This window comes from Ostrea edulis, chromosome 5 (assembly GCF_947568905.1).
Source record: "Ostrea edulis chromosome 5, xbOstEdul1.1, whole genome shotgun sequence".
NCBI classification, from domain to species: domain Eukaryota; kingdom Metazoa; phylum Mollusca; class Bivalvia; order Ostreida; family Ostreidae; genus Ostrea; species Ostrea edulis.
In genome coordinates this window covers 72,608,756-72,632,310 of record NC_079168.1, presented here as the reverse complement: position 1 = coordinate 72,632,310, position 23,555 = coordinate 72,608,756, and the positions used below count along the sequence as shown (strand labels likewise).

General features: G+C 34.8%; 2 long non-coding RNA genes across 2 annotated transcripts; one reads left to right on the top strand and one right to left on the bottom strand.

Annotated features, from left to right (window-relative positions):
• The first annotated feature begins 8,479 nt into the window (after window positions 1-8,479).
• Window positions 8,480-14,754, top strand: LOC125649084 (uncharacterized). Its single transcript, XR_008803066.1, has 2 exons — window positions 8,480-12,789; window positions 12,913-14,754. It is a non-coding gene; the product is annotated as an uncharacterized LOC125649084 (long non-coding RNA).
• On the bottom strand, window positions 13,629-19,731 carry LOC130054753 (uncharacterized). Its single transcript, XR_008803067.1, has 2 exons — window positions 19,676-19,731; window positions 13,629-18,816 (listed from the first exon to the last, which is right to left on the bottom strand). It is a non-coding gene; the product is annotated as an uncharacterized LOC130054753 (long non-coding RNA).
• Window positions 19,732-23,555: the final 3,824 nt, after the last annotated feature.

The following is a 23,555-nucleotide window of genomic DNA, read 5'->3' as shown; positions in this document are numbered from 1 at the left end:
ATTTTAAAATCAATTAAGGGGATCCATATAATCTCAATACTTTTTTCAGACGTTGGTCGGAAATCTCATACGGATACTTCGTTCTCGTCCCAATTCTTCCCTAGTTGCATTGATCATTGGGGGGAAATATTTATTATCAGCAAATTCTTCATATTTTCAACAATATTGTATTTTGACAGTAATGTAAACAAACATGCATTTGTGTTACATTACAGAGGCACCACTGTCGGCGGCATGTCTGTCCGTCACTAGATACAAATTATCGCATACGGAGTCAGACCTACGTTTATCCTCCATCACGCCTTATAATTGACATGCGCAATAAATAGGAACAAAAGGCCAATCAAATAAAGCGTTCAAATACATCACATTGGGAAACGTTAACTGCTTAGAAATGAAGAAAAGACAGTATCCATATAATCACCCTAAAAAAAGCGATCGAAGACAAAATATGGTGTTTATATTTTGACCTTTTCATAGATCGTTGGTAGCCTATCACCTTAATTCCAAAATCGCATCATTTTTCATCGCACATCTATGTAATTTAAAAGGTTATGACGTCATAGATACCTTGTTGTTTACTTCACTTATTTAGCAACGACGATTGCTGATTGGCTGATTTATCGCCAGATTTTCTCTAAGTTTCTGAGAATTAGTTTGGTGGAGGTTAATTTTGGACAGCTACCCTGACACTCAAGACACACTATAAAACATGAACGTTTGATGCTCGAGATAAATCTCCCCAACGAACTTCTTGACGGCCAATTAAAGTACTTCACAACTAAATTTGGAATGTTACTTTTACAATATGTCTTTTATATGTATTCTATAAATATTTAAAATTAAATGTGTTACGATCACACGCACTCACAAAATGAAAACACCAAGAGTGATTTATATTAATGAAAAAAACTGTATTTCGATTTATTTAAAAGGCAAAAATATTTTCTATTTTTAAACGCAGAACTTGTACAAGTTGATATTTTGGAAAAGTCATCCATAACTTCAGTCTTATTTCATTTCAGTGGGATTGAACGTTTGGTAATTTGGCAAAATTTCACTACAACGCAAGCAACTGAATTTTTTAAGAGGGAAGAAGAATTCAGCCATTTTTACATCCCCATTATAAGTAACAGTTAGGCTGTTTTCTTGTTATCTGAAGCATGGAAGATGTTGATGCCAATTTTGCGCGCCCCACATTGTCACGTAAAACCCGGAGTGAACGTGTTTTTGTGGAATTTATAGTCATTTATCTGAAATTCCAAGACTTGCACTGCGAAGCTGTCAGATAGCGTATCAAACGTGGCCAAATACATATCTTTTGGTAGAGAGATTTTGTCGCTGACTTGACATTAGTAGTCTGCCAAAAAAGAATTGGATTTCGGTTCCCCAGATAAGATGTTATCGTCAATTCTCCCCCTATCCACATGGCAAATCATAAAGCCCTAATAACAAGGCACTTATAAGTCTGGTGGGTTATATATTAGGGAGGATGTGGTGCTTGTCAAACGTGTGCAAGATTTTTTTCTTCAATTTCTTAATCAGAATTGTCTTAACCGTAGCAAACTTGGAGGAAGAGGCTTAATTTGAGAGCTGTCATTCATGTATAGATTTTCATTAACGAATGCAAATTCACATCAAATATTGAGCATTTATCCAGTTAGGAAATTCAATCTTGTTCTGACTTCAAGTTCCGCTTTTCATTTCGGGAATAAAATGACCTCAGAAGAAAAGTTCATGCTTAAATACTTAAATGAAATGATCAAATACTGAATGACGACAGGTATACTACTAGAAGGACAAGAAAGGACACTTTATTTAACACTATTGTCATATACCACACTTCAATACAAGATCTCTCTGACTGATCTGATAGGAGACTTCAATATTGTCAACAAAGACCGACCTCGCAGACCAGCCCTGTTGACCTTAAATAAGGTCACTGTAGTCCGAAGAAGCCGTATGATATCTGTACTGAATTATAGATCTGCAAATGCCTAACATTTTCCCAATGTTTGATATTTTGTGTATAAGTTGTTTATCTGTGAAAATTTGACATTTTCAAAGCTATTGACGCAGTTGAAAATCAGTTTCACAGTATTTACATAATATCTAAATATTTTTTTAATTACACTTAGTCAATAAAGTGTATATTATTTGTGTCCATAGCGGTCACCCACCGGTCGTTTAGACTATCGTTGTATTACAATTTACTTAGCAAAATTCAAATAATTTGCAGTATTCCCGAACCTTTACTTTAAGCTTCCGCATTTATCACACCATTTATTCTGACGATGAATGGTATGAAAACATTTACTAAATATGTATACATATTATTCCATTAAAAAATAAAACTTTTTCATTCCTCGTGCAACGAAGGAAAATCACTTTAAACCCAAAGGCTTAGACAATATCCTATTAAAGACTTATTGATATATGTAACTGTGGGTGTCTCCGAGACGATGCTGTCTTGCACTTCCTCTTCGCTTTAAGACGCATTAATTATTTTATATTTAAGAACTTCTGACCTGCGGAACATCTGTGTATCGAGATCGTAAGATTTTAAAAAAAATAAAAATAAATTTTAAAATGAAATAAATTCAGAAACCAAGCGAGACTACATTTATTGATTATAAGTCTCACCAAAGGCAAAATAAAATCGATGGATAATCTTTAAAATACATTATTATTATTCTTTCCATAGGCAAGTGCAAATACCATCCTTCTACTCAATCAGTGGGACATTATTAATCCAAATCATTATATCGGCGAGTAGTAGATGATTAACAAACTAATCATCTTTTCTTCTTTTTCTTGTGTGAGTTTTTTAATATAATTTTTTGGGGGGTACGGGGCGGGGGGTTTGTTTCCCACCTGAAAATAGGCGTTCTATACCATTAGGCGAAGCGAGATTTTAGGTATAGAGGTAAACAAAAGAACTGCATATCTGTTCATAAATCCCTTTGTGATCTGTTTGTTAAGACGATGTATTGACGGTTCCCATGGTAAGCGATCTACTTCAAGTACCACCAGTCTTTGAAATACTATTTTATATGTATATTCAGAATCAATTATACTTATTGACCATAATATGGTGCCTTCAGTGGAATTCTCATCTATTTGCATAATTAGCACACTACGTACTCAGTACTCCGCCAAGCAGCGCGAAACATAAAAATCCAACACGAGGACGTATTAGCTACAAAATTGGTCCTTATTTCCTCGTCTTATTACACTAACGTTCTTTACATATGTTTACGGTGAAAATATTCATGACTTGTTACTTAAGTATGAGAAATTTACATGCATTCAGGTAACATTACTGTTTGTCACCAGTTTTGTGACAGGGGTCTTCAATCATTTCTCTAGCGGTTGACAGGTGCCCGAGGCTACGGTACAAAAACAGCGCGCCCTCAGCACATATCTACAGGGACCATTATCATACACAAGTTTCCATATACGAGCGTTTTTTTTCACCCCTGGGGAAAACCGACTTGTGTTTGCGCCAAGAACAATGCCTACATTGTAAACACCAAATTAACATCTTTTTTATTTCGCTGCATTGTTTTGTGTAGGAGGCAACAACGGAGTCGATGGTTTAATTACCAGTACCTTTCGTTTACAAAGAAATATGTTATCTTTACTTCTTCCCTAAAGAGTAACGATGCTTAAGAATCATTCTTTTTCATATTTTGCCAAATATGCTTGTTTTATGTTTTGATCGTCTCCCTAAAAGAATCCAATGGTTTCTTGTTCGCTCTAAAAGGAGTTGCTATAAACTAAACGAGACGCATCGAAGGGTGACGGTAGAGATCACTTTATTGCGTCAGTGATTGATGTCCAAGCAGGGTAATTAAGACATAAAACGGACACGTTTCTTGGATGACCCAGTCGACCAGAAATATACCTGAATTAATTATGTAGTCATCTACGCTCGGGAGTACATGTTAAGCAAGACATTTTTTTGCACCTTGGCCCATTGTAACCTTTCCAGTCCGTGATGAGCGCGTTTTTGTGGCGTACCTTAGGAGACATCCAGGTGGTTACCGAGACCATGCGTTACTTGAAGGTTTCGGTGTTGGTTTCTCTGCAAGCTATGTCATCACACTGACAACTCCCATCACCAATAAGTTCCAAAGGTAGTAGTTAGTACTATGCATGTACACATGACAAATTGAACAAATAATTACTTATGAAGACGTTACCCGGGACCCTACACAGGGGACTGGTGAAATCTTGTCACCCGGTGACAGGAGAACCGAAAATGATTGACGCTTCCCGCCACGTTTTTGAGCAGGCTATCACCCTGAAAATGTTATTGATATAGATCATACTCAAGACCATCACCTACAACCGTTATTGATATACATCACATAGAAACTATCAAACCCCCAGCGCCTTAATTGATAAACAACAGACAACTTATCTCCTTGTCGTGTGGCCTAAAGAACACTCTTAGGGACTGCCGGTCTTTTGGTTGTAAGAATCTTGACCTGTGCATTCAATTTGAGATGGAAAAAACGTGTGCCTCATCCGAATACGAGTGAATCGCATCATATTGCAGCTCGAGGACAAAAGAAATCCTTTGGAAATTTATGTTTCTAATATGCGTGCAAAATTAGTGATTAGACGTAATATTTCAGAGAGTTTTAAGGGATAAAGAGATTTTTCTTAGAAAATGTGACACATGGACTTTAGTTTCCGTTAATTTATTAGGTGTAATCACCGTCGATTATTAAGTTGCTTCTCACTCTATACCCGTACAAACTGTTCATTTTCAAACTCTCGTTGTCGAATTTGCGCATTGAAAATCCAAAGATTTATAGTTTCTCATCAGCCGTCGTTCCGGTGATACTTTTCTTTGAGGATTATGTTCGTGTTATCTCTAAAAGGTAGCTTATACATGAGGAATACCCTAGTAAATATACACCTCTTTTTGTGGATGATACGATACATTGATAAGATATATCCTCTTAGCTGGGATACCTTGAGATGTTCTGTTGGGAAGGTGACTATTTTAGGTCTGATGACTAATTTAATAATTAATTTTGCGCGTGCTTTATTGCATCCCAGGATCCCTGATTATTTCTTGGGGTATATTGTGTTCTTTGTCCCAAAGCGTCTTTGCCAAGTCGACCTTTCTCTTATGTAGGATTACCAATGAACGCCCGTCGCGGACTGCATTTTTGTTGGAATTTCGAGCTTTATAAAAGATAACCGTTCAATATCACGCCGTAAATCTTATGTAATCTTGTTCCTTCATTTTATTTGAGGGCTATTACTACTGAACTAGTTTGAATCCATTTGTAGGCACAGTAACAGTACGATCCCAGAAACGTGACTAATTCCCGTTGCCAACGATTGCAGCAGAAGAATTCTTCATCTCTTAAGTCCTTCAATAGAATAGTGGTGTCTCTTATCAGCTCTTTGGGTAGCAGAAGAGGTAGGAATGTCTACATGACAATGAGGAGATGTGGCTCGCAATTGTACTGCTGTTGTGCCTTTCTATCGAGCAGTTTTATTTGATGTTATTTCCATGTCCTTTGATTTATTAAGTGGAACGTATTCCATTTCTGCCATACTGGAGACTCTCACGAAAACAAAACTACATGCGTAACAGTTACTGACATCATGTTAATTTTTTCCCTTTTAGTCACATGTAATAATCATTACCGTTAGGTTTTGCTACTTCAAGTTAATTAAATCATGAAATTATCCACCTCCAGTCGTAAGCAATACTGATAATGAAAATTACGCGTACTCCCAAGCGCAAAATATGACCATCTTAATATTTCATGCATTTAAAGTGCTCTATTTATATATGTTTTGCAGGAATTCTTTGAAATAGGACTTTTTAGGACATAAATTGCGTTGCAAACGCTAATGATTGAAAAGCAATTTCAAACATAGTAGCTCTATTGATATCCTTTGTGATGTCTGCAAAATGATTCCCTTCAGTGATGTTTTACGAGTTGAGAACAGTAGGCCTACCTAAGTAAAGTATTGTATATATATGTGTATATATATATATATATATATATATAATAATAATAATAAAAGTCAAGAAACACAAAACTCGAATAACATGTTATTCGAGTTTTGTGTTGCCAGACTTTTATTTAGGTGGCAGGGGACAGTTTCTTTGGTTTTGAAACATGTGGATAGGGGGTATACACCAAAGTCAGATTATGACAGACTAATGAAAAATCATATTTCCCTTTTATGTCAATACTTGTATTTCATATTAGTGTAGTTAATAAATTATGACCCTAAATTACATGTAATCTATAAATACTGGTGCTGGTGCACAAAACATGCTCTGAGCAGGTTCCCCTTTTTTGCTTTGATTTTCCCTCATTTGGGCTAATCCGCACCACCCCCACACCATCACAGTACCAAACATGGGGATTTAGACACTGTGCACAATCAAGAACCCTATCTGCCCTTCTCAAAAATCTACCTCTCATATGGGGCCATCCACCTTCCCTCACAGCTACAGACCTTTTGCTAGACCCTGCACGTTTTCACCGGAATTTCTTCAGCAACTGACCACGTGTCTTAGTTTCGTATTTGCACCCATCTATATGCTAGGAATCATGGTGACACCTACATGTTGTAAATCAACATTTTTACTAAGCACTCAGCTACATTTGACATGCATCCTAAAATTATTGTATACATTTTTACACATGTGATATCACTTCAAATACAGGGTAATTCCATTTTTTGAAAAAGTTGACCGGGCCTATAGTCCGAAACTGTCCCCTGCTACCTTTAAGAATTCTGACATCTCATGTCATTGACGTCAACTCCCATTTTTGACAAATCTGACTTATTCTGAGTGAAACTACACCAATACATCATGTCGACCGCCCTAAATGTGTACGCAATAAAATTATTTAAAAACCCTACATTTCTGTGTATGATGTTGTCATTTTAGAGTGATGAGAGTGTTCGAGTAAGATCCCTGTGCCTAACAAATAATATTACAAGTATATTGTATCTATGGTAAAAGTGACCTTATATGTGCTGCTACATGCTGAACATGTAATCATGAGAACCTGTGTAGAAAATGATGGATTAGAGAGAGATAAAGGGACATAACTGCTCTTAAAATCAAGAAAATTTCCAACTTCACTGTCTACTTCTTTACATACTGTATATGTATAGACCTGAAATATGCTCTAATTAAGTAAACAACTCCCCAACAAGATTTTGAATACCTGTTCTCTTCTTACATTCTATTCTATGCCATCCTAATAGTGAAAACTAAAGATTCATGCAATTCAGTCAAATGTCAAAGGGGAGGTGGCTTGTTTACAAGTACCACCCATAAATGAGAAAATGGTGTTAACTGTGTTTTTTGTGTACAAAATGTCTCTAAAATGACTTATTTCTCTATCTGCAAGTATTTTTTCATAAATATGTATCATGGTGCTGAGAAGAAATGTGATCTACTGTACCTGAGACCTGTCAATCAGTACAATTTGTTAATTACATGTAGAACATGTAAAACTACATGTAATCTATGTAAAAAGAATGCACAGTATATGAAGTACCCCAAATAACATTATTTTAACCACTAAGCTTATTTACATGTACTTACATGTCACTATGATACTTGACCAGATTCTGGTTTTCCATAGTACTAAAGCATAGCTTACCCCCCTTGACTCTGTTGTCTACCATTGTGACACTAATGTGATACATCTATTGAAATAAGGGGTTGTATTACATATCTAATACATTTATCTTGATAATATTAATGAAATTGACTGAATTCCATGGGTTTCAAAAAATGCCATTCTCTTAAAGGTGGCAGGGGACAGTTTCTTTGGTTTTGAAACATGTGGATAGGGGGTATACACCAAAGTCAGATTATGACAGACTAATGAAAAATCATATTTCCCTTTTATGTCAATACTTGTATTTCATATTAGTGTAGTTAATAAATTATGACCCTAAATTACATGTAATCTATAAATACTGGTGCTGGTGCACAAAACATGCTCTGAGCAGGTTCCCCTTTTTTGCTTTGATTTTCCCTCATTTGGGCTAATCCGCACCACCCCCACACCATCACAGTACCAAACATGGGGATTTAGACACTGTGCACAATCAAGAACCCTATCTGCCCTTCTCAAAAATCTACCTCTCATATGGGGCCATCCACCTTCCCTCACAGCTACAGACCTTTTGCTAGACCCTGCACGTTTTCACCGGAATTTCTTCAGCAACTGACCACGTGTCTTAGTTTCGTATTTGCACCCATCTATATGCTAGGAATCATGGTGACACCTACATGTTGTAAATCAACATTTTTACTAAGCACTCAGCTACATTTGACATGCATCCTAAAATTATTGTATACATTTTTACACATGTGATATCACTTCAAATACAGGGTAATTCCATTTTTTGAAAAAGTTGACCGGGCCTATAGTCCGAAACTGTCCCCTGCTACCTTATCATTGGATGATTCTCCATTAATCTCAAGTTGGTAAGGTGTACCCTTTCTACTCGTTACTAGTAAACATTCTCTGCACAAGAAGAGTACGATTCCCCATTAATCTAAGTTGGTAAGTTGTACTCTTTCGACTCGTTACTAGTAAGTATTCTCTGTATTCAGTTCAGTAGTTTTGTCCATCATGAGTCCTCTTGTCGTATTTTAGTTTACTCCGAACGATTAGAATTTCGACCAAGTATGGTATATAGATAAGAGACCCCAACCTCCCTCCACAGATGGCTACTAAAAATTTAATCATCTATTGTCAGTCACTAAACTTGATGAAAATTTGAATGAAATTCATGATGCGAGGTTGATTTCATCTTGTCCACAAACAAGTACACACGGGATCGAAAATATAACCTCCTTGTTGGAGGTAATGCTAAATGCATGTTAGAATATACGTTAAGAAATGTCCAGTTAGACATTAACAAGTTCATTCAATATCAAGACAATGTCCGTCTTCCTTCAATCATTTCTGTGCTTTGAATAATACTTTTCAGAAAAATAAACGTCGAAATTAATATCACAAGTGCTATAATTTATTTATCATGATAGTTGTTTTTGACATATTTTTCGTTGAATAGCTGGACCACCTAGTACAGGATGTCGCCTGGGCGACTGCTGACCTATATTTTCCCATCATGCCTCAGACAAAGAGCTTTTTATTAAATACTGTTTTACAAATGCTTACAGTGGAAGTCAAGATGTATTTCTGCATACCAATTTAGCCATCAGTATAAAAGTATATTTATGCTAAAAGAAAAACACTACAAAATCCGTCTATTTGCTTTTTCATGATCCCCAAACATATAATAAAGCAGCGATAATGTTCTTCCCAAGCGCTGCCTTGTCGCTTTCTCACTAATAAATACGGTTTTTATTGTGAGTATGTTCTTTGGTTAATAATGGCGCACCATAAATGACTTTCATTGATAAATATTTACATACCATCACTTTTCTGCGTGACTTATGTTTGAGGTTTTCCTGTTGTCTACATTCCAAAAGATATCATTTTATTATTTCTCTGTTGTTAAATAGTTAGATTCAGACTTGACAAATTGATAGCCATGGCTCTGACATGCTGTATACATCACATCGCCAATATGTCATACACTAGAACATGTATCAATATTTTGAACAGGTGTCAAAGTGCAGATCGTCTTTTACACACATTAACAAGCTTGGCAATGGAAGCGACGAACGGACAACTAAAGCTGATAGAGTGAAGAGGGTGGTCATTCATTTATCAAAGTATTAAATACTTTACACTGTGTCATTTGGTGTAACTTTATGAGACCGATGAAAGAGTGGTCTCTAGTTGTGTGAAGGTTCAATGTAACATGTCATTTAAAGGGGGCTTTCTTTTTCGTGTCAATGTCGAAATGGACGAGGGAAGTTGTCAGGCTGTTCAGGAATAACATATAGACTCCGACTTTCCAGATAACAGCGGTTTGACAAACTTGCTGCCTTCATGAACGATTGTTTTTCATCGCCGCCGATGAGTGTGAAAATACAAAATGGAGCGGACAAGAGCTGTCGAGCCATCGTTCTTAAATGGCAGGCTCCGTAACAAATATCTGCAATAAACCAGTATATAAATGTTCCAACTTTTGAATGAAGGCACATGAGAAAGTCGTGCACTTTGCGGATGTTCTTTGTGATTCGACTAAGGATATTTAGTTTCCTCTTGTAAGGTTTCTTAATTTTGATTTTCTTTGGGAATAGTTATTTATTTTGGCATATTTCGCAGGTAAGGAAGTGGTAAGGATTCATTTATTTTTCATAAAGCAGTGCACGGCAGATGTGGCTGTAGAATAATTGCAAATTGAGTTCTTCGACGATTTGCTTGAAGCTAATAGGCGCCTTGCGTCATCAATGCCTTTTTCCAAATGGACGCAAAAGGGCCCAGAATAGCGGCGCTGGTTGTAGTTTTTGTTTTAACACCACTGGTGCTAAGAGCTTTTTTGATCATTTATTTCTTATTAAACGAAATCCTATCTGTCTTAACGAAATTTTAATGAAGTAGCATTACAGTAAAAGAAGTAATAACATGAAATAAATGATACACCTGACACGTTCGAAGCTGATATTTTACGTTCAATATAAATATCGGTTACACAAGGAGTGAGATAGCGCGTAAATCAACAACCCGTTCATGAAACAAGTCGTCTTCACGGACAAGACAATAGCCATACGACGTACTAACGGAGTTCTAATGAACTGCAAATCACCTGCAAAACTAATTGAGAGTCTGTTGAATGGCTTGATAGAGCTACGACGTGACTAACCCCGTTAAAAAATCTAAAGCAACAAAAATAGTCGTGAGGATGTTGCTGGTTTTTAAAAATGTTTTTCTTTAGTATGTTTTCTTAGTATACAGAACACTCCTCCGATTATAATACAAATCCCCCTTTTTAAGTCAATCTATTAATTTCATTTTATATAGGCAATGATATCAAGTTTTTATCATAAACATTTGTTAATTTTATTCATTTAGGACTCTCAAGATATTGTGAAATATTTAAACAATATGGAGAACTATTTTCTGCTATGTTCATTGCATCAGTACTGTTATTTATTATAAATTTGTAATGTATATTCTTTGCAGATGTAGTTCTGAAACAGTTGTATTTCCACAAAAATATTATTTGAAATTAAATCACTTTACATAAAATAATTATGCAATATTCATTATTGTAAAGAGATTTCTAGATCTGCAAATCAATTCGAATAACATTTTCCTTAGAAAAATAACTTCAAGAAAAGAAAATGATTTTGTTAAAATAATTGCCAAAATTGGATACATGTAATATGCTTTCCGTTTTCGATTTCACGTAATATTTACCTCGGCAAGGGAGAAAAAAATTCGAAATAATTATTTCCGACTACTCAGTAACATTCAATCATAATTGGTACTTTTTAGATACTTTTTATTATTTAGAGTTAGATTGATCTTGAGACACATTGACACTGATAACGAATGAATTCAACATATAAAAGCAAGAGTATAAATTCAACATAAAGGCATTTTTGAACGTACTATACAATATTGACAAAGCACTGTCTTTTTCTCTGAAATCATTAATTTGTTAAATTGTATTAACTTATTTCGTCTCTTCATATCAATATTACAAATATATTGATACAACGAGTATATTTCTTTGTTTTCGATTGGATGTAAATCTAATGTTTTTAAATTAATCTGAACTCTTATTTTACATCACACGCAGTGCGTATAACGGGATATATTTGTAGATAAATGTTTTCGTGTATGATTATGATATGCAATTGATAAAATAAAACATATGCTGCTGAATATATCTTGACCTTTATGTTTCCGTATGGAAGTGTTTCTAATAATTATACTATGTAAATCGGCATGCTTTCGACCTACTGAATCAGAAGTTTCTTGTCCATTTTCAGGTCTTCAAGGAAATGTAATCGGTGTCTTGTATGTTTTGACAGAGACTTTTGCATGTTAGCAAGATGATTAAAACTGCATGTTGTAAAAAATTCTTTAGTAGAGGTAGAAGAGTTCTGATAGCAAACTTGAAAACATCATGGCTGGAATCTAATGGTAAATAACTACATATAAACCATATATACCGTGTGAAACAGTCACTTGGTGCAAACACCGACATTTCAAACACGGAGAATGTGCATCTTTGAAAGTGAGTACTTTTAAGAGAGAAAAAATGACACTTCGTTTATATATGTATTCACCGCTTTACATTTTTCTTAACCATATGTCATAATTTTATGCTGAACGTCTAATGTTTGTAAGATAAATAAAAATGTTTGAATTTCAAACTACATGTACTCATAATGAAAGTTATGTTATTATTACTTCAAGAACAAAATATCATGGCGTAAATATTTGATGTGAGTGTATTAAAATGCATGAATGAAATACACATAAAATGATATAAAACCCTGATTAACAAAGACCTGCAAGATTCTGAGAGCGGCCACTGCGTGCATGAGTTCCGAAATCCTAGAGAGTACTTTCAACTCGGGGAAATTGTCCGTCCCCACAAGACCAAGGACCACAGGTGTGCTGCATGACAGGTTAATTCACTTTTAATGTCGCTGCATTCCTTTGTTTTTGTTTGTCAAGTTTCATTATTTGAAATGGATGCCGTTGAGTGAATTTTGTTGTTGTCATGTGGTTTCTATATTCCCAGTCGTTATTATTTTACGCAATGGTCTCAATAACAAAGAATCGCTTCACAATCCCGGGTTCTTTTATGGTGTAATTTTACGGTTAACATCGATCTAAAGTGAGCAAGTACATTTATTTATTAATCCGTAATTAAAATTTCTTTTTTCTTTGATTTTATTCAGTGTATTTCAATTTTTTTTCTTCTGAATTTATTGAATATTGTAAATATTGTCCGTTATAGAATTACCCTCTTCACAATGTTAGACCAGGTCTGGAAGAGGCAAAATTTCAATCCTTCAAACGGGGCAAGGACTTGCTGGAATTCTCCATCATTTGCTTGTAGAACTGATCTTTCAGCAACATCAACACGTCATTTCAAAGACAATGATCTTTTTCAAACATCACGCTGGAAAAGTCAAGTACTCTACCTCGTAGATTCTACTAATTATTTTAGCAAAGTATAACTTTCGAACATGTATTATATTCAAGAAATATCTAATCTACAAATATCTTAAAATCAAAGAAACTAAGACTAAATATACAGAAACATATGTTTTCTCCTTGTATAAATTTGTTAAAACTTGACAATATTTTCTTGCAGAACTAAAGCAGTTCATACTTTACATAAACCTTGTACTTAATAAGTAGGACTTTTCTTCTCTAGAATAAAGAAATGAATTCTCATGAATTACAAATGGTTAAAAATACATGTATTTCATTGACAATTGAGAACTATGGTCTTAAAGAACAAAGACAATAATCTCGTCAAACTGAAGAATTATATACAAATTCTAGTTATTCTTTGATATTACTATCGTGATGGACGTAGAACGCGCTGAAAGTGACAAGGTGGGGTGGTCATTTACCGGAGACCAGGATTTCAGGCTTCATTAAAGCCACGTTATTAAAAACACAAGACGTGAACGGAACAAGGTTTCGGTGATGGTTTTGAAGCTTATAATTATCGATGACAAATTACAACCAGGCGGAATATGGCGGCTTCATTAGGATGTCTCTGATCTCTTTGTCTTGCAGAAAGGTTCTTGTGTAAGAGGAAAAAAATATTGGAAGTGGGATTTGCTGACCACGACAAATGAAGCATATTTTTTATTAGACGATCGAGGTTATTTGTCCACCAATACTGGAAATTTTGCTGTATTGTAATTTGATATATGGTATCTAATGCATCGGAAATTACTGTCTCCATTGCTTGGGAAAATATCATGCTCCTTCGGAAAGAAGACTATCAAACATGTTCAGATGTACTGTCTGCTAAAAGAAGGAAATACGTTTTCAAGAAAAGGAGTACTCTCCGTATTCTGGGTGTTGTTTTTTTTAAATACGAAAAAGAAAGATATCAAACTATGAGTTCATTCATTCGTTGCAGATGTTGCTAACCCTTCCAAACCTCCTATTTACTTTTTTTTATTAGAATATTGTTGAAATATGATGGAGGCATGCGAAAACGTTGCAAACAGCTGTCCGAGGAGCCCGAGTAATGACCATCTCGTTATCGGGTCTAGACACCAGGTATCCCTCGTCCTGCAGAAGATGGTTGATAAGTCCACGAAAATCTGCGGCGGGTCACATCATTAGGATGAGGAGGAAACCCCGTTATCAGCGGAAGCTTATCGCGGCATCCAAATATTTACACCTTATTTATAAACTGACACTTGAAACATCTGTTTTAATTTTCAATTGTGTGAATGTAAAATATACACATTTTGTTATAACTGAAACGGCACGGAGAACCAAGTTCGAAGGTCCATTGACCTTTGGTGAGTTCAAAGAGTTTAAGATATTTCCGATACACGTACACAAAATTAGAATTTTGAAATTAGGATGTTTGGTTCTTCGTGTATATTCTTTTAATTCAGACTTCCAAGACTGTTTTCCTTTATTAATTTAGACATTGTCAGATTCAAAACTTGTCACGTATGCAGTTATTTTCTCCAGATTCTAAATTATTAAAATACGCTACTGTAAATTAGATTGCGTTTTATGCTGCATTCAAAATGCAACGTTAACCTTATATTTCTTTGTTTTGCATCTTAAACGTCATGAAATAAAAATGCAAAAATGGGTGAACAATTTGGTTATTTTGATTATGTCACTAATGCGACTGTGACAAATGTTTGCCAACGATAGAAATCTCTCATGGGGAAAATACTGAAATTTGAAAATGAATTTTCTACAGTTATCAATTATTGCCATTTACGATAACTGATAGCATTTATCGCTAATTTCTTGTTTCTTTTGCCACATTCAAGGAAGATATTAGACGAAATATTCCCCATTACAATGTCCCAGCACAACAATCATAATTCTGTACACGTGATCAGTGTTTCTTTAATATCAAAATTATAAGACAAAACAATTGGAGATGATATTTTCTCTGTATAACATTGTTTATATATAATGATATTGATAAAATAATAAAACACACTTAGAAATTATAATTTAAAGTTAACAGAAAAAGATTTTAGACTCTACATGTAGGTCGGCTGTCCGTCCAACACCAACAGTCAAGGACGACGTAAAGTGGAAAGCAAGCAGGCAAAACACCATGAAGAATATTTATGAAAGGAAAAATAAAGACATGACATGCTGATCAGTTTTAGACGTAAAGTCATTAAATGTATTTCCAGAGAAAGCTATTACATGATGCCACATCTCCGAGTTATTGAATAAGACCAATATTAAAACCCTGCCACGAGACGGTCTCGGGAGCTACCTCAAGGATCCCGGTGGATTAAAACCGGGGTTTAGCTGTTAAAAAACACAAATACAGAAAAACCGTTTCACACCTTTTTTGAATGCTGCACAACGACTGTAATTTAACACCCTCTTTACTGGAGCGTGATTCGTTCCCGAAGGAATGCATCTCCGTTATTTCATCATTCGAATATCCAAAATTACTTTTTCGCGCCTAGTATTCCGCGGCTCGCACCTTGGCGCTTGGATAAACGGCATTAGGAAATCGTTGGATGGTAGTGATAATTGTTTTCAAGAGTATTAGCTAATAACATGGATGCTTTATTTTGGACGGCGGACCACATGAACGACCTACAATGTGATATCTGATTTCCTCTGACTTTTTGCCTATTTTATTACGCACAATTTTAGAAGGTTTGACACGCCAGACATATTTGTTTTTTAATTATCCCTGGCATATACAAGCAGTTCTGAAGAGTGATATATTTAGTTTAGCATGAAAATCTTTTCCAACCCTCAGTAAAGCGGTTTATGTTTCAAGATTATGGCAGTATAAATATGGTTCATTAAAATGGAAAACATGGTAAACAAAGACAACCCCTTCTGATAACAATGACATAAATTCCGCATCAAAGTAAATTTACTTACCAACTTATCTAATCTAGGACGGAAATGTAACAAGATACATGCATTATATAACAAATGGAAACGAACGTATTTCATTCAAACATACAAGTAAACGATATGATTTTAGACAAATGGTTTGTATAACCCTTTTTTCTGTGAAAACTCGTGTTATTTATTCCTCGACGAACCCAGCAAAGTATATTTTGGTCTGCATTATAAATAAACATCTTCCTTGAATATTCATTTTTTTCTGATATAATTTAACAAATATTTACACAAAAATATTAAGATTAAAATTTAGATTTCAAAAACCCAGAGATACTTAGTCTTTATCACGGGACTTTGACAACATTAAAAAATATATATTTTTCAATTTGTTTTGTCTGATTTTGGAGCATCATCGTGTATTTGATGTTCATAATCACATATTTATAATAGGCTGACAGGCGAGATGTGGAGATAGACGTTATTAGGTCATTTAATTCCCCGTACCTCCAACGAGGGGAAATAAATCTAGGTCTGTATATGGAACCTGACCAGGCGTGAACTTTAAGCTAGATCAATCATTTTCACATCATAGTGTGATATGATAATTGAAAAATCTATATGCAAAATATCAGACGTAATCTAGTGGAAAGTGCCGAAAGCGATAGAACATGAGTAAGAATAGTATAATATGCCAAAAACAAACAAAATAGGTTATTAAGACATATCGTCTTTAAACTAAATGCATGTATTAAAAACAGAATCAAGACATTGATTAAAGCAAACCACTCGGGGTTTTTTCATTATTTTTTAAATTGTTATTATCATTTTTGTTGACCATATGAAATCAAGAAAAATAAATTCAATTCAATACACAGTACATGATCAAGTATTCTAATGATGATGTCAGAATTCATCGGACGCTGGACTACAAAACGACTATACTCAAACTATTACTCAGTACGTAATAATGACATACGTAAAATACCGCGACATATTTCTGATGGATATCACATGACTGTGTATCAGATATCTGATGTGGGGGGAGGAGGGGGTTCACGTGGGTACAAAACTTTACATCATATTTCCGTAATATTGAAGATTTCTGTCTTTTTACGGCACCCGACACGCTCTTGAGAAGATGTGTAGATTATTCTGTAGACCCATAATAAAGGCTGTGGCTGATATTTATTAAAAGATCTGGTTTAATGGCGTACAAATCATTATTATGTACCTGGAAACCAAATTAAGATTTCACAGTCTTCAAAGAATTAAATAAGCGTTTGATATACAGTGATAAGACGGGTATAATAAACACTCGGATCTCCCCACTGAGATAAAATCTTTTTTATTGAAAGTAAATGGCGGATGGTGGGATATTGCATTTTATATTTGAACACAAGGGCGTGAAATTCACCCAGAAAGGCGCGATCTCATTTCCTTGAGTAGTCTTATAAATATCCACAATTCTTGCACATGGTTATCTTGTGAGACTAACTGCCAATTAAACGCTACAAGTACTCGTAAATATTTCTACCGATCCGGAATAAAGATAGGAAAATGTTCCCCAATTCATCACTCGATGTAGACCGGTATAAGGCCTTAAACGCTCCGATTTGCTCCTCAGCTCACCGGAGAACGTTAATAAAATATGTATGTTCACCACTGACGTGCAATTTGAGTAATTTCGATTTATGCCGACCGTTTAATTACTTTACTTTTGTTGTATGCAGACCCTCGAAAATTTGTTGCCAGGGGAAGGAAGATAATGGGATTTTTTATACATGCCTTGGAATGTGTTAGTTTTTTATATAACAGATGAACTGCTGGGGTCCAATTTTTACCTTAAAAAAACCCAACAACTAAATAAAAACTGACATTAACGCTATATATATGAATATGACTTAATGATAAGTAAACGATCAATACCAGCGTTGTGCATTGGACTTCCCAAAAATGCGAATCAAATTCTCAATGACGTTACTCTACTGACGTCAACTAAACAGAACATAAAGATAGAACAACTGAACAAAACGAAACATCGAGAGAGAAGTCTTCACATACTATCAACGGTGACATGTCGTAGAGTGATCCATTATTTAAAAAAAAAAAGAAGATAGGAACTACATGTCATCTCGTAGCCCTTTTGTGTTCGGGGGGTTCATGACGTGGCTGATGTTATGGGGTCGGGGACTCCATTTCACTGCTATATAATTAAATCAAGATAACCATCGCCAAAAGTGTAAACGAAAAAAAGAAATGTAATAAAAATCCGGAAAACGCGGCTCATTTACACAAAAAGGCACCGCGATCAATCAACGCCGCTCACAGTATATCCCAAAATTCGAGAAAATTTTAATCACTTCGCATTAAATGTGTTAAAGATGTGGCCGACACAAATGAACTGGTCGTCTCATATTTCTGAATACAATTTAAGTCTTTAATCAAATTATAGTGTGTGCCTGGATTTCGGGGGGTATTACCTCTGTCCTAACTATGCATTATTTCGTTGCCTTTGTGAGTCAAGCGGATTAATTTTCAGCATCAGTCATATATCAGAGTACTTTAGACTGATTAAGCGGGATTGTAATGCGACTGGTGCATTCCCCGGCTGGCTTTATCTTGCCCTCACAAACTCGGAACTCGGCATTAAGTGAATCCAGATTTTTTCCATTGTGTAGGAAGATGTTGCAGGGGTCGTTACTGTCTTTTAATATTTCCGAGATGTGCAAGTGTGGGCTGCATACGTTTTGGCAAAGGCCCACTGGACTTGTAGCAAACTCCCGACACATCAATGGTTTCTGGTTAATCCGATATTCTAAAAAATACAATTGTTTCCTGCGAACTGTACATGGAATTTCACTGAAAAAGATCTTTACATTTTTGTTATCATGTTCCCTAAACTGTCTTCATATGGTGAAGCATCATTTTGACATGTTTATGTATGGGTTGGTTAGAAAATTATACATTTCCCCTATTATGAAGTTATCAGAGTGGCAGTATACATGTAGATAGAATATTAAAAAACATGCTTAAATTGGGCATAAAATCCGAAAATATTGCATTTTTTTTTTAAAATTCCTTTGCAAAACCAAGTGCAGGAAACATATCGAACTAAGCTTCTAATATTTAAATTTTTCTAGAAAATAAAAGAAAGAATATTCTCAAAACGAAATGTATTCAAAATTTGATTTAATGAGGACACTGGTTCATATCCTTTCCAAAATGAGCATATCATAGAACAAAAGTCAACTTTAATCTTCGAGTATGAGTATTTCTCAATAAATATTCTAAAGTTGCAAATTAGTGATATAAGTAGGTATAAATAAGAAATCTCGGTTTTTCATGGCCAAATCATTTGGGACCTCTATAATTAGAGGTTTGTTCCTACGAAATTAACAGCTGTTGTATAAAGTGCACAATTTTTCAATTAAAAAAGGATTTTTCCGAGAATACAATGAGATTTTCTGAATTAACTAAATTCGGCAATTATGACATGTAGCGTCGAACATGTCACGTGGCTTAATGCAAAATAGTTAATCTGCATAATACTTAATTGATACAGATGGTTTAACTTGGTGCAGAATTTAAAGAAATAAAAGATTGATCTTGCAGTACTTGATTTCTCCGCCACAGTCCTAAATATAGATATTACATGTAATATGATTTATACATACTATGTCTATATCCCTTACCCAGGACCACCGAGTACATAGAACTATTGCAGGTTTCAACTATTTCCCCATTTCCTACAATGGTATTATTTATGGAGGTAGAAAATAAAGTTAATAACAGCAGCGAATGATTTAAGGGTAATCCATGTTCTTCAATCAGCTGTTAACCCATAAATCAATGGATTGCTTCAAACGGCGAAGGAGCCTACGCATGGCAACGCCAACGTTGTCACCGCACAACAAAGTAAGACAAGCCTTTTAAATCCATTTATTTAGCTGAGCATGACATTTTTTCTTTTGATCTTAGTAAAAGTGTGATTTACTAGTTTTGATAAAACAGAAACTTTCTTCCCTTATCACAAGCAGTTTCTATATTAGAGATGTGTGGAGAGCTATATCACCAGAGAGGCGGTCGATTCGAACACTAAGTCAATACGCATGCCCCAATTAGAACATCCGTAGACGCGATGATTGTCCTCCACGATGCCGATAATTGCCGTATCGTAATACTTATCATACTTAGGATGAGTAGGTAGACTCAAAGTCCAAGAAGGCACGCAATCCACGGATATATTGAAAATTATCTCAACAGGACCAATACAAAAATGAGAATGAGTGCAAAGCTCTCGTATTATTGGAATTCCGTATGCTTTGACCAAACACTTACCCGAAAAAGAGACAGAGGTTGGGGACAACTCGGGACAACGCCACGTCATTTGGGGTCAGCGCTTATCTGTACCCAGTTTTCACTAACCATATTGAACATATATCCACACCACTTTGATTGACGTACATTTAGGATCAAATGAAAAGGTGAAAGTAACTAACAGTGATCAATCTCATAGCTCCTATAAAGAATACAAAATTAAGAGTAGGGCAGACACGGACCCCTGGATATACCAGAGGTGGGATCAGGTGTCTAGGAAGAGTAAGCATCCCCTGTCGATCGGCCACACCCGTAGTGAGCCCTATATCTCGATCGTACATTATTATCCCTATATACATACATGTATGTACTATCAATGCCTGTGTATGGACAATGAGATTTTAATTCTCAAACTGGCAGGTATACTGAAATTTTATTATTGGGGGAATAATTATACGTATCTTTCACTAATTCGTTTAAATGTTTTCACAATATTTTTGTTTTAATGTAATCGTTCGAATGAGAAGAACATTAAAACCTGTGACCTACATTTGACCCACTATACCCACGGGGTATCAAGCACTACATTTTTGTTTTCTGTTGAAAGTTTGAAAGTAAAAGTACTATGAAGTTTATGTAGGCATGTTAATTCTAACGTTAAACACACATACATACATAAACACACACCAAATTTGTTTTCAACAGAAATCATACTTGGTCAGTAAACATAGTTTTACTTTGCATGACAATGCAACTGAAATGAAAGTCTCACCGACATATCAAAGCGTCATGCACATAGGATAAGTATATTGTAAAATACTATATCTACGTAGACACATGACAGGAGTACGTAACAATGTTTAATACGCTTCAGTCAACGTATACTATATTCAATCGTTATTTTTTTCTTCTTCACTTATTTCTACGAAAATAATGACTATTTTATTTCTCATTAATAAGAATTTACATAGACAATCGATTTATTTTCTTAATTATAATGCCTGTAGCATTTTTAAAAGAGTATTAGCAAATGTGATCATTCATAACGAAATTTAATTTATAACCAGGGAGTACAAAGCCAATACGTTTCATAGTTTTAGATACTGTGTATGCTACCTCTATCAACTATCGCACCATGTGATCATTTTCCTACAAAATACTTACATCAACCCCCCCCCCCCCCAAACCCACTCCGGATAAATATAAGCCCTTCTGTTTTGAATTGGAACATATAAAAGTTAACAACCATTTTTTCTAGTGTCATAGATCTAAAATAGTTCAGCGGAATACATGTATATTCTATTAAACTATATATATATTAAAATCCAGGGTAGGATTTTCCCCAAGTACGTACATGTATGTACAAATACGTATCTGTTAGATAAAATTTTTAAAAAAAGAGAAGAAAGAAGACAGTGTGAAACAAAATGGCCAATGTTTAAGGATTTGGGGGCTAGTTGCTCGTTAAAAATACTAGTACATCCATACAACTAATTGCTTTACTATAACTTCGCAGATATCGAAAAAATACTACAAATAAACAATTCAAAATACTGTAGTTTACAGAAGTAATAAATTCTCTAGTAATTCCTCGAGATTTATTCAGCCATGTGTTACTTGTAGTTTGCAAACTTTGACCACCAATTCTTAAAAGAACGCGCATAAAATTAATTCTAAAACGGATGTACTAGTATATAAATATACCACAGTACATCTATTTGTTATCAGTAGAATAAAAAAAAACAACCAAGTTACAGAATTTATTCAACTATATTTATTATTCCTTTTTTCACGTTACACCACTAATGAATTAAGCCTTAATTTACACTTAATACGGACAATAAATCTAAGTAATTATGGGTTTTGCAATATGTGAGAGTAGTTTTGCTCAGGGGACGATGAAGACGACTCCGGAGACGACGAGGACGATGAGGAAATTGTGTTTAACGTCACTGACTGTCAAGCTGATAAATACTAAACTAATAGTGGAAACTTCATTCCACTAAAATTGGAGTGAGCTCTGAATTTACATCTACATCTTTACTATCAAATCCTTTGTCATCAAACATTTGTCTTATTTCACTTTATATGCTGTATAGCTTTAAGTGGCATTATCCCTTTCTTATAATGATGTTTATCTTGAATAGAAGAAAAAAGAGAAGGAAAATAATCCGAACGCTATTTTGATTTGAGGGTGCATCTTCTTTACATATGCGCATTAACTGATTTGATTCGAATGCACATTTCATTATAATATGAATTTTACAAAGTGATCCGATACAAGTTTTTCTGTATTTGAAACATTACATACATCTATACGTATGTATCATATACATGTACCAATATATAAAAAGTAAATGTCGGATATTTTATAAGATATGTTGGAATGCAAACAGTATAAATTTCAGTTGGGGAAAAGGGAAGTTTTAAAAGGCCGTAGACATTCAAACAGATCAGAATCGACCCATCTGAATACAGAATAAGTGTTCATTCTTTTTCATTTTACATGATCTGTTCTATAAAAAATGTCGAATTATTTGTATCTGGTGTGTTTGCAAATCACAAACGTAGATTTAATTTTTTTTATAAGTATCTCCCGCCTTAACAAAAACACTGAAAATACTGCTTATGGTAATCTACGGTGGTGGATCTAGGCTATCTTAAACTGTTTTTCAAAGTTGAAATAGCATAAACTTTAAATAAAACCCAATTTCTGTAATCAGTTTTGAAAGAGGCTTCGCTTTAGGTCCGTGCGCTGTTCCTGTAGTCATTTTCTGTTCTTTCAAAGTTACTAGCACTTGCAATGTTGAATCTACTGTAGTATACCGGTGTGTCAGGCATTTATACAATGTAATATTGTGGGATAGAGAATTACTTGTTGTGTAAATCTATTTACATCATCTTATTACTGTACAATCTTATTGTAAAAAAATGACACGGAACACATCTAAGGCATGCTTTTTAGGTTTCAAAACTGGCGAAGGACTATCAGAAAAAGAATAGAACCCGCGAGCGATGTAATGAGAATGAAATTCCTGTTTTGTCGGAATTCCTGAATATCTCTCCCAGACGAAACAATATATTACAAAGTAATATAAAAACACTAAAATGAAGAAAAAAAAGTTCTGTGCTTCAACATCTCGTGTATGAGAGGTATACCAGGTTTGGATATTCCACACATTTAATTGTCTTCTGAATGACGTATACAGATAGTACAGACTATATAGTCTTAGGTAT